We start from the raw sequence: 13170 nt of genomic DNA on the forward strand, positions 1-13170 counted from the left end.
TCTGTGTGACATTCAGACATTTTTGTATGTGTCTCACAGTGATTAAAGTGGTTTCCTACACGCTGGGGAGAAGGACAGGGAATATTGTCGTATTTTGTTTTCATAATTTTTTGATCTTTTCATTTGTTTTTTGTTTCATTTAAGTTTTACTCTTTTATTATTCTGTTGTAGACCTAGTATAGTTACAAGATCAAATTTACTATTGATGTATTGGTGTTAAGGAAGATCTGATCTCAACCTGAACACCCATAGTTGACACTACAGTCAACAAGCTATCTCCCATCACTATATGCGGAAGTGCACAGACACTTACACATTTTGAACACAGCACTCCCATTGAGTGACTAGGAGGGAAATAGCCATATGAATCAGTTCTTGCCCACTCATTGGAGCCTTTGGCTGTCAGTGCAACCTCTAAGTCGTCTCATAGCAATATGGCTGGTTTGACAACATAGAAAGACAGTGGTGAGGAAGTGTTGATTATGAGACTGACGCGCTACCTACTGTGCTAACGAGGCCGCTTCACTGTATGCACATAACGTTGAACAATGTTTTTCAATTCTATCTTCACTATTAACTAATTTATAAGAAGATGTTTTGTAATTCATAGTTATGTTTTGCTGCTGCTCTATGGTTAACTAATAAAATTAACCCCTTCCCGCTACAGGATGTAACGGTAATGTCTTGTTCAATTTTAAGCATGGAGTTACGGCAAGTCACAGATCCCTGTGTCATGACCAAGAACAATGATGAGTGGTTCCTGGCAGATAAATGGCTTCCGCACACCATTCAATAAAGAAGCTGGGATGCAATGGTCGCATCCCCTTTCTATGTCTCCCTGAAACCTCATTGACATCATCCCTGTGACTTGTTCCTGAAAGACATAGAGAGGTTAGGTGCCCGACAGGAGCTATTGCTAAGATATACAGGAGGCGTATGGAAATGATTGTTAAATCATATATGAAGGTGGATAGGTAGATGGTGTTGCAATGACATTAAAAGTTCCTGTTGATACAACTATTTACAAGATGTTATATCAATTTTACATCTCACATGTCCTATATAAAAGGAGATCTAATGCTTGTTTCTGCCTGGTTTCGAACTGGGGACCTTTTGCGTGTTAAGCGAATGTGATAACCACTACACTACAGAAACACCAGCTGTAAGCTTTGTTGACCTCTGCCACTGTAATAGAGAGGGACCCTTACTGACATTTAATGATCTGTATCTGGACTCAAATTGATAAAAGGATTTGATTATTTACACTGACTGTCTGAGGGTGTTATCCTACACACATCGAGGTATCCAGTGTCCCCATTTCCTAGTACTTCATTAGGGGTCCATCTTGGATGGATGGTCACTTAGTAAAATCAGAATCCAGAGATAGTCCTTTCCCACCTTGTGTCTCATTATACCACATAGGTGTAGTATGATTGAATTCTGGTATAATTTCCTAAATTATGGGGTGCCGTTCATTCTGTGTGACATTCAGACATTTTTGTATGTGTCTCACAGTGATTAAAGTGGTTTCCTCACGCTGGGGAGAAGGACAGGGAATATTGTCGTATTTCGTTTTCATAATTTTTTGATCTTTTCATTTGTTTTTTGTTTCATTTAAGTTTTACTCTTTTATTATTCCGTTGTAGACCTAGTATAGTTACAATATCAAATTTACTATTGATGTATTGGTGTTAAGGAAGATCTGATCTCAACCTGAACACCCATAGTTGACACTACAGTCAACTAGCTATCTCCCATCACTATATGCGGAAGTGCACAGACACTTACATATTTTGAACACAGCACTCCCATTGAGTGACTAGGAGGGAAATAGCCATATGAATCAGTTCTTGCCCACTCATTGGAGCCTTTTGCTGTCAGTGCAACCTCTAAGTCGTCTCATAGCAATATGGCTGGTTCGACAACATAGAAAGACAGTGGTGAGGAAGTGTTGATTATGAGACTGACGCGCTACCTACTGTGCTAACGAGGCCGCTTCACTGTATGCACATAACGTTGAACAATGTTCTTCAATTCTATCTTCACTATTAACTAATTTATAAGAAGATGTTTTGTAATTCATAGTTATGTTTTGCTGCTGCTCTATGGTTAACTAATAAAATTAACCCCTTCCCGCTACAGGATGTAACGGTAATGTCTTGTTCAATTTTAGGCAGGGAGTTACGGCAAGTCACAGATCCCTGTGTCATGACCAAGAACAATGATGAGTGGTTCCTGGCAGATAAATGGCTTCCGCACACCATTCAATAAAGAAGCTGGGATGCAATGGTCGCATCCCCTTTCTATGTCTCCCTGAAACCTCATTGACATCATCCCTGTGACTTGTTCCTGAAAGACATAGAGAGGTTAGGTGCCCGACAGGAGCTATTGCTAAGATATACAGGAGGCGTATGGAAATGATTGTTAAATCATATATGAAGGTGGATAGGTAGATGGTGTTGCAATGACATTAAAAGTCCCTTTTGATACAACTATTTACAAGATGTTATATCAATTTTACATCTCACATGTCCTATATAAAAAGAGATCTAATGCTTGTTTCTGCCTGGTTTTGAACCAGGGACCTTTCGCATATTACGCGAATGTGATAACCACTACACTACAGAAACACCAGCTGTGAGTTTTTGGTGACCTCTGCCACTGTAATAGAGAGGGATCCTTACTGACATTTAATGATCTGTATTTGGACTCAAATTGATAAAAGGATTTGATTATTTACACTGACTGTCTGAGGGTGTTATCCTACACACATCGAGGTTTCCAGGGTCCCCATTTCCTAGTACTTCATTAGGGGTCAATCTTGGATGGTTGGTCACTTAGTAAAATCAGAATCGGAGATAGTCCTTTCCCACCTTGTGTCTCATTATACCACAGAGGTGTAGTATGATTGAATTCTGGTATAATTTCCTAAATTATGGGGTGCCGTTCATTCTGTGTGACATTCAGACATTTTTGTATGTGTCTCACAGTGATTAAAGTGGTTTCCTCACGCTGTGGAGAAGGACAGGGAATATTGTCGTATTTCGTTTTCATAATTTTTTGATCTTTTCATTTGTTTTTTGTTTCATTTAAGTTTTACTCTTTTATTATTCTGTTGTAGACCTAGTATAGTTACAAGATCAAATTTACTATTGATGTATTGGTGTTAAGGAAGATCTGATCTCAACCTGATCACCAATAGTTGAAACTACAGTCAACTAGCTATCTCCCATCACTATATGCGGAAGTGCACAGACACTTACACATTTTGAACACAGCACTCCCATTGACTGACTAGGAGGGAAATAGCCATATGAATCAGTTCTTGCCCACTCATTGGAGCCTTTGGCTGTCAGTGCAACCTCTAAGTCGTCTCATAGCAATATGGCTGGTTTGACAACATAGAAAGACAGTGTTGAGGAAATGTTTATTATGAGACTGACGCGCTACCTACTGTGCTAACGAGGCCGCTTCACTGTATGCACATAACGTTGAACAATGTTCTTCAATTCTATCTTCACTATTAACTAATTTATAAGAAGATGTTTTGTAATTCATAGTTATGTTTTGCTGCTGCTCTATGGTTAACTAATAAAATTAACCCCTTCCCGCTACAGGATGTAACGGTAATGTCTTGTTCAATTTTAGGCAGGGAGTTACGGCAAGTGACAGATGCCTGTGTCATGACCAAGAACAATGATGAATGGTTCCTGGCAGAAAAATGGCTTCCGCACACCATTCAATAAAGAAGCTGGGATGCAATGGTCGCATCCCCTTTCTATGTCTCCCTGAAACCTCATTGACATCATCCCTGTGACTTGTTCCTGAAAGACATAGAGAGGTTAGGTGCCCGACAGGAGCTATTGCTAAGATATACAGGAGGCGTATGGAAATGATTGTTAAATCATATATGAAGGTGGATAGGTAGATGGTGTTGTAATGACATTAAAAGTTCCTGTTGATACAACTATTTACAAGATGTTATATCAATTTTACATCTCACATGTCCTATATAAAAGGAGATCTAATGCTTGTTTCTGCCCGGTTTTGAACCAGGGACCTTTCACGTGTTAGGCGAATGTGATAACCACTACACTACAGAAACACCAGCTGTGAGTTTTGGTGACCTCTGCCACTGTAATAGAGAGGGATCCTTACTGACATTTAATGATCTGTATCTGTACTCAAATTGATAAAAGGATTTGATTATTTACACTGACTGTCTGAGGGTGTTATCCTACACACATCGAAGTATCCAGGGTCCCCATTTCCTAGTACTTCATTAGGGGTCCATCTTGGATGGTTGGTCACTTAGTAAAATCAGAATCCAGAGATAGTCCTTTCCCACCTTGTGTCTCATTATACCACATAGGTGTAGTATGATTGAATTCTGGTATAATTTCCTAAATTATGGGGTGCCGTTCATTCTGTGTGACATTCAGACATTTTTGTATGTGTCTCACAGTGATTAAAGTGGTTTCCTCACGCTGGGGAGAAGGACAGGGAATATTGTCGTATTTCGTTTTCATAATTTTATGATCTTTTCATTTGTTTTTTGTTTCATTTAAGTTTTACTCTTTTATTATTCTGTTGTAGACCTAGTATAGTTACAAGATCAAATTTACTATTGATGTATTGGTGTTAAGGAAGATCTCATCTCAACCTGATCACCCATAGTTGAAACTACAGTCAACTAGCTATCTCCCATCACTATATGCGGAAGTGCACAGACACTTACACATTTTGAACACAGCACTCCCATTGAGTGACTAGGAGGGAAATAGCCATATGAATCAGTTCTTGCCCACTCATTGGAGCCTTTGGCTGTCAGTGCAACCTTTAAGTCGTCTCATAGCAATATGGCTGGTTTGACAACATAGAAAGACAGTGGTGAGGAAGTGTTGATTATGAGACTGACGCGCTACCTACTGTGCTAACGAGGCCGCTTCACTGTATGCACATAACGTTGAACAATGTTCTTCAATTCTATCTTCACTATTAACTAATTTTTAAGAAGATGTTTTCTAATTCATATTTATGTTTTGCTGCTGCTCTATAGTTAACTAATAAAATTAACCCCTTCCCGCTGCAGGATGTAACGGTAATGTCTTGTTCAATTTTAGGCAGGGAGTTACGGCAAGTCACAGATGCCTGTGTCATGACCAAGAACAATGATGAATGGTTCCTGGCAGATAAATGGCTTCCGCACACCATTCAATAAAGAAGCTGGGATGCAATGGTCGCATCCCCTTTCTATGTCTCCCTGAAACCTCATTGACATCATCCCTGTGACTTGTTCCTGAAAGACATAGAGAGGTTAGGTGCCCGACAGGAGCTATTGCTAAGATATACAGGAGGCGTATGGAAATGATTGTTAAATCATATATGAAGGTGGATAGGTAGATGGTGTTGCAATGACATTAAAAGTTCCTGTTGATACAACTATTTACAAGATGTTATATCAATTTTACATCTCACATGTCCTATATAAAAGGAGATCTAACGCTTGTTTCTGCCCGGTTTCGAACTGGGGACCTTTCGCGTGTTAGGAGAATGTGAAAACCACTGCACTACAGAAACACCAGCTGTGAGCTTTGTTGACCTCTGCCACTGTAATAGAGAGGGATCCTTACTGACATTTAATGATCTGTATCTGGACTCAAATTGATAAAAGGTTTTGATTATTTACACTGACTGTCTGAGGGTGTTATCCTACACACATCGAGGTATCCAGGGTCCCCATTTCCTAGTACTTCATTAGGGCTCCATCTTGGATGGTTGGTCACTTAGTAAAATCAGAATCCAGAGATAGTCCTTTCCCACCTTGTGTCTCATTATACCACATAGGTGTAGTATGATTGAATTCTGGTATAATTTCCCAAATTATGGGGTGCCGTTCATTCTGTGAGACATTCAGACATTTTTGTATGTGTCTCACAGTGATTAAAGTGGTTTCCTCGCGCTGGGGAGAAGGACAGGGAATATTGTCGTATTTCGTTTTCATAATTTTTTTATCTTTTCATTTGTTTTTTGTTTCATTTAAGTTTTACTCTTTTATTATTCCGTTGTAGACCTAGTATAGTTACAAGATCAAATTTACTATTGATGTATTGGTGTTAAGGAAGATCTGATCTCAACCTGAACACCCATAGTTGACACTACAGTCAACTAGCTATCTCCCATCACTATATGTGGAAGTGCACAGACACTTACACATTTTGAACACAGCACTCCCATTGAGTGACTAGGAGGGAAATAGCCATATGAATCAGTTCTTGTCCACTCATTGGAGCCTTTGGCTGTCAGTGCAACCTCTAAGTCGTCTCATAGCAATATGGCTGGTTTGACAACATAGAAAGACAGTGGTGAGGAAGTGTTGATTATGAGACTGACGCTCTACCTACTGTGCTAACGAGGCCGCTTCACTGTATGCACATAACGTTGAACAATGTTCTTCAATTCTATCTTCACTATTAATTAATTTATAAGAAGATGTTTTGTAATTCATAGTTATGTTTTGCTGCTGCTCTATGGTTAACTAATGAAATTAACCCCTTCCCGCTACAGGATGTAACGGTAATGTCTTGTTCAATTTTAGGCAGGGAGATATGGCAAGTCACAGATCCCTCTGTCATGACCAAGAACAATTATGAGTGGTTCCTGGCAGATAAATGGCTTCCGCACACCATTCAATAAAGAAGCTGGGATGCAATGGTCGCACCCCCTTTCTATGTCTCCCTGAAACCTCATTGACATCATCCCTGTGACTTGTTCCTGAAAGACATAGAGAGGTTAGGTGCCCGACAGGAGCTATTGCTAAGATATACAGGAGGCATATGGAAATGATTGTTAAATCATATATGAAGGTGGATAGGTAGATGGTGTTGCAATGACATTAAAAGTTCCTGTTGATACAACTATTTACAAGATGTTATATCAATTTTACATCTCACATGTCCTATATAAAAGGAGATCTAATGCTTGTTTCTGCCCGGTTTCGAACTGGGGACCTTTCGCGTGTTAGGAGAATGTGACAACCACTGCACTACAGAAACACCAGCTGTGAGCTTTGTTGACCTCTGTCACTGTAATAGAGAGGGATCCTTACTGACATTTTAATGATCTGTATCTGGACTCAAATTGATAAAAGGTTTTGATTATTTACACTGACTGTCTGAGGGTGTTATCCTACACACATCAAGGTATCCAGGGTCCCCATTTCCTAGTACTTCATTAGGGGTCCATCTTGGATGGTTGGTCACTTAGTAAAATCAGAATCCAGAGATAGTCCTTTCCCACCTTGTGTCTCATTATACCACATAGGTGTAGTATGATTGAATTCTGGTATAATTTCCCAAATTATGGGGTGCCGTTCATTCTGTGTGACATTCAGACATTTTTGTATGTGTCTCACAGTGATTAAAGTGGTTTCTTAACGCTGGGGAGAAGGACAGGGAATATTGTCGTATTTCGTTTTCATAATTTTTTGATCTTTTTATTTATTTTTTGTTTCATTTAAGTTTTACTCTTTTATTATTCCGTTGTAGACCTAGTATAGTTACAAGATCAAATTTACTATTGATGTATTGGTGTTAAGGAATATCTGATCTCAACCTGAACACCCATAGTTGACACTACAGTCAACTAGCTATCTCCCATCACTATATGCGGAAGTGCACAGACACTTACACATTTTTTTTTTTTAAATTTTTTATTTTGAAACCGCAGAGACAAAAAAGGTAACATACTTAACAGTTGTGCCATCAACAAATGACAGATAGTTCAGAAATAGAAGACCCAGATTGGCACATATAAAATTTTGACCCTAGCGATAATTAGAAAGCAGTGCTGAAGTAAAAGATAGGGTGGTCTATTAAGTATTAAAACTTGAAAACATTTATGGTAAAGCGGTGGTTTTGTTTTTTTTTGTTTTTGGGGAGGGGAGGGGGGGGGATTGAGGGAAAAAGGGGGGGAGGGAAAGCATAGGGTTAGGTTATACAAATCAAACAGTACCCGGAACAGGAGATTTTTGCCACTTGAACCAAGGTGTCCAAACTTCCCGGAATTTAGGAACAGTGTCATTTAGTAGAGCAGAGATATGTTCCATAGAGGAAATGAACCATATACGGTTAAGTAGCTCTGTTTTAGAAGGAGCGGACGGTTGTTTCCATGCTCTTGCAATAAGTAGCTTGGAAGCCTGGTAGATATGGGCGATTAAGCAGTTTTCGGCCTTGCTAATATCAGGAATAGGTTGGTTTAGCAACACCTGGGCCGGTACTTTAGTGACTCTGATTCCAGTTACCTTACGTGTAATAGCCAGAGTTAGATTCCAGAAAGCTTGGACAACCGGGCATTCCCACCAAATGTGCAAGAAACTTCCCTTAGCTCCACATAAACGCCAACAACAGTCAGAAGCAGATGGGTACATGCGGTGTAGTTTTTCTGGGTCTAGGTACCAGCGCGAGTAAATTTTAAAGCAATTTTCTTGAATGCCTGCGTTTATGGAGATCTTTGCAGTTCTTGCCCGAATGATAGACCACTCCTCGCTGTCCAGTGTTATCCCCAGGTCTTGTTGCCAGGCCTCCTCGTGAGGTTCGGGAGTTTGGTCCAGAGGGGATATGAGCATGCGGTACAAAATTGAAATGTTACCCCTGCGTCACGCCGAATGTATACAATGTCGCTCAAATGGGGTTCTTTTACGCAATTGGGTGGATCTGGCCTGTGACTGTATAAAGTTCCGGATTTGTATATATTGGAAATGAGCCGATAGTGGCGGATGGCATTTATTCTGGATTACTTCGTATGAGGCAGGTGCGGTTTCCCCCACGATATGGAGGAAACGTTCCATTTTATGCCTTTTCCACCAGTCGGCCATCGCCTCTGACCTACCTGGCTGGAAAAGTGGGTGAGTCCAGATAGGTGTCAAAGGGGACGGGTAAGGTGCCAGGCTGTGTTTTTTGTTGGCCAGATCCCAGGAATTTAGTGTAAAAGATATGGAGGGGCAAGAGTATGCCGAGGCAGGTCTACTGGATCTGGGAAGCCATGGTAGATGATGCACAGGGGCGACTGGTGACAGAGCATTTTCAATGTCCACCCACCTCTTCAGGCCTGGGTTGAGGTGCCAGGAAATGATAAAACTTAACTGAGTAGCAAGAAAGTATTCATGTATTAGCGGAAGGCCAAGTCCTCCAGCCTCTTTGGGCTTAGCCAACATGGTCCTCCTCAATCTAGGTTTCTTTCCTTGCCATATAAACCTGTTGCAGGTTGATTGGAGTGTTGTTAGGATTTTGCGAGGGATTGGCACTGGGAGAGTTTGGAATAAGTAAAGTAGGCGGGGAAGGATGTTCATCTTAATTACCTGAATTCTGCCTATCCAAGAAATGTACATGGGCTCCCATTTAGATAAGTCTCGTTGGATATTGGTTAGTAGAGGTACATAGTTTGAGTTGTAAAGGCCAGAAAAGTGTTTAGTGATATTTATCCCCAAATATCTGATTGAATGAGGCCGCCATTGAAATGTAAAAGACTGTTGGAGAGCTTCTCTAGTAGTACGGGAAATATGAAGTGGTAATGCCTCAGACTTAGAGTCATTGGTTTTGTAGCCCGATAGCTTACCAAAATGTTCTAGTTCTAGCATTAAATTTGGAAGCGAAACCAACGGGTTTGTCAACGTTAGTAGTACATCGTCGGCAAAGAGGGAGATTTTATATTGTTCTAAACCCAGGGAGATACCAGTTATGTCAGGATTGCGGCGTATTTTGGCTGCTAGAGGTTCAATGCATAGAGCAAACAGTAGGGGGGACAGCGGGCAGCCTTGTCTCGTTCCATTGTGTAGTTGGAAATGACTGGACACCTGGCCGTTAGTCACAACCCGTGAGGTGGGATTAGAGTATAATGCCGAAATGGCTTGTAGAAAATGTCCTCGGAAACCAAAAGCCTCTAACGCGGAGAACATGAAGGGCCAGGAAACCCTGTCGAATGCTTTCTCCGCATCCAAAGCCAAAAGTAGCGAGGGGAGTTTGTTTGAATTGACATGGTGGATTAAATCAATTACTCTGCGAGTGTTATCCGGGGCCTGTCTATTAGGAATAAATCCCACCTGGTCTGGGTCTATGAGGTCGGCCAAGACTCCATTCATTCTGTTAGCTAGAATTTTGGCGAAGAGTTTCACGTCAGTGTTGAGGAGGGAAATAGGGCGATAATTTGCACAAGCGGTGTGGTCTTTTCCCAGTTTAGGTAGAACTATGATATTGGACGAGGTTGAGTCAGGGTGAAAAGTATCCCCCCGTAATATCGCATTAAATAGAGTAGATAGTTTGGGAAGTAGTTTGGGAGCAAATGTTTTGTAATAGGCCATAATGAAGCCGTCTGGTCCTGGTGCTTTAGAGGGTTTCTGCGAGCTGAGGGCACATTTAACCTCTTCTTCGGTTATTTCCGCAGAAAGTTCCGTCGCTTTGGACGTACTTAAAGATGGAAGGTGACATGAACGTAAGTAATTAACTAAGTCAGGATTACTTAAGTTGGCCTCCCCCTGATTTGGAAGGTTGTACAAGGCTTCGTAAAAGGAACGAAAAGTTTTATTGATGACCCGTGGGTCATGTGACAGGTTGCCCTTTGAATCACGGATGCCGCTAATTGTTTGAGAGGCTCTTTTGGCTTTAAGACTATTTGCCAACAATGAGTCTGCTTTGTTACCTTTTTCGTAAAACCTCTGTCCCACCCATCGGAGGCTTTTTTCTGTCTTTTCGGCTATAAGGTGGCTAAGCTCCCCTCTTGCTTTAGTTAATTGGGTTAACAACTGGGCGGATTGTGTTTGTTTATGCTGTGTTTCGAGAGCGAGGATCTGCGAAGACAGTAATTCAATCTGGGCCAACCGTTGTTTTTTGCGGGTTGCTGCAAATTTGCTAATCTCCCCCCGGATAACTGCTTTGTGTGCCTGCCATGTGGTGGGAAAGCTTACATCCTCAGTGGTATTAATCTCAAAATATTCATCCAACTTATCATTCAAAAGGTTCTGAAACTGAGGGAGCCTAAGAAGGGCTCCATTCAGCTTCCATGTTGCCCCCACTCCTCCGGTGGACGCGAAATCAAAAGTAGCCTTGGTTGCCCAGTGGTCAGACCAGGGGTTGGAAAGAATATCTGCTGAGATCAATGACGACATAAGATGTGGGCAGCAAAGAATCATATCTATTCTCGAGTATGAATTATGGGGGTGAGAGTAAAATGTATAATCTCTTGCAGAGGGGAATGTGGCCCGCCAAGAATCAAACAGACCCGCCTCTACAATGTGTTTGTTTAAGGATTTAGAACCAGGTGTATGTGCCCGCGAAAGTGGCCCGGTTGAGCGATCTAGAGTTTGGGAAAGAATTGTGTTAAAGTCACCTCCCAGTAGCACCCGACCCAAGCGGTGGGAGTGCAGTTCCCGAAAAGTGGTGTGAAAGAAGTTAGAGTGACCCGTGTTTGGGGCATAAATTGTCATTAAAGTTATCGGGATAGGCCCAATCTTACCCAATATGATGAGGTAGCGACCCTCTGCATCCGCAATGGTCTTGGACACCACCATGGGAACTGACTTATGTATCATAATTGCAACCCCATGGCGTTTGGAGGTGTAGTTTGCGTAATAGACCGTGGGGTACTTCTTAGAGGACAGCGAGGAGTGGTGATCCTTCTTAAAATGAGTTTCCTGCAAGTATACAATATCGGCATGACATTTGTTAGTATAGGAGTGCAGATATGACCTCTTTTGAGGGGTATTCAGTCCCTTTACATTCATAGATAAAACAGTAAGAGGCATTTTTGTAGCAAAAAATTCGGTACAGAGTAATATGAATAAGGTGGTAGCTTCAGTTGAGTAAACCTAGGGAGTGGATCAGGGTGGGGGGGAAGGGAAGAAAGGTAAAGGAATTTAAGGGGCGGGGGGGGATAGGGGGAAGCAGTCAGAGGTTCCCTGGTGTGGGAAGTCTGCTACTTGTTAGGAGCCCCAAGGAGGGAAGGCTCGAGTTCGGAACTAGTAACCGCTCTCAAGGCGGACGCAAAAGTGCTATTTATTAATTCGTACTGACTATGGCGGTTCCTTTGTGTTGTGGGGGAATGGAACTGGCCTTAGGTGGCCGCCACCGTCCAGAGCATTTAAATATAAGATAAGCAGGAAGAATAACAATGTGACTGTTAGTGTCAAATAGGTATAAATATAAAAACACTGCAAACTCAACAACAGTTACCTTATTCAAGAAAGAAAAGAAAAATTATGCTCGCCCTCTGGAATGAAAGATGCCCAGCGGACACTGCTGATCCTACAGCTATATTGGGGAGTTTCTCCGGGTAGAGTATGGAGGGAATGACACCACCCCCTCCAAGCCCCCGGACTCCCTTACTGCCAGCAGGGAATTCCAAACCAGGGTGCGTGGGCAAAAGACATCCTGTGCGAGTACAAAAGCATTAGAATGTATTGATTCCCTTGTAGGGAGCTTACTGACTATGCATTATATTTTAACACTGGAGCAAAAGAAATAAGGTAGATATGTGCCTCTTGGGGCACTACCTGAGGGCAGTTATTCTAGGAAAGAAAGACATGTTAACACATAATTTTTAACATCAATTAGGTATGCTGTGAATTTGAGGTCTCATTCTCAGGAGCTGGACCTGCAGGGGCGCGGATTTGAAGTTGTCGTAGGAAATGGCGGCCCTCTTCCAAAGATCTGATGGACACTGAACGGCCCTCCGACAGCACCACCAAGCGAAAGGGGAATCCCCAACGGTATTTGTAACCTTGGTCCCTTAGAGCGACTGTGATTTCTTTAAGATCCCTCCTCTTAGCGACCGTAGATGGAGCTAAGTCCTGAAAAATTTGTAACTTGGAGCCTTCAAAGAAGATGAAGTTTGAGTTCCTGGCACTCATTGTGATCTTTTCCTTAATCTTAAAAGAAAGAAACTTCAAGATGACATCTCTGGGAGGGGATGAGTCTTTAGGTTTGGGTCGAAGGGCTCTGTGAGCCCTCTCTATCTGAATCTGGGACTCAGAGATGGAGGGAACCAGGTGGATAAAGAGGCGGGTTAAATAGGGTTCCAATAAATGAGCATCAATTTCCTCGGGGATATGCCGAATACAGAGATTGTTTCTTCTCTCCCTGTTTTCAAAGTCCTCGTTCTTGTCTCGAAGGAATTCAA

At 41.7% G+C, this 13170-nt stretch overlaps 2 non-coding genes across 2 annotated transcripts; both read right to left on the reverse strand.

The window, feature by feature from the left end:
• Positions 1–2557: 2557 nt before the first annotated feature.
• On the reverse strand, positions 2558–2630 carry TRNAI-AAU (transfer RNA isoleucine (anticodon AAU)). The gene has a single exon. It is a non-coding gene; the product is annotated as a tRNA-Ile (tRNA).
• Positions 2631–4032: 1402 nt separating this feature from the next.
• TRNAV-AAC (transfer RNA valine (anticodon AAC)) lies at positions 4033–4105 on the reverse strand. The gene has a single exon. It is a non-coding gene; the product is annotated as a tRNA-Val (tRNA).
• Between the last annotated feature and the right edge of the window lie 9065 nt (positions 4106–13170).

Source organism: Mixophyes fleayi (genome assembly GCF_038048845.1).
Source record: "Mixophyes fleayi isolate aMixFle1 chromosome 4 unlocalized genomic scaffold, aMixFle1.hap1 SUPER_4_unloc_3, whole genome shotgun sequence".
Taxonomy (NCBI): domain Eukaryota; kingdom Metazoa; phylum Chordata; class Amphibia; order Anura; family Limnodynastidae; genus Mixophyes; species Mixophyes fleayi.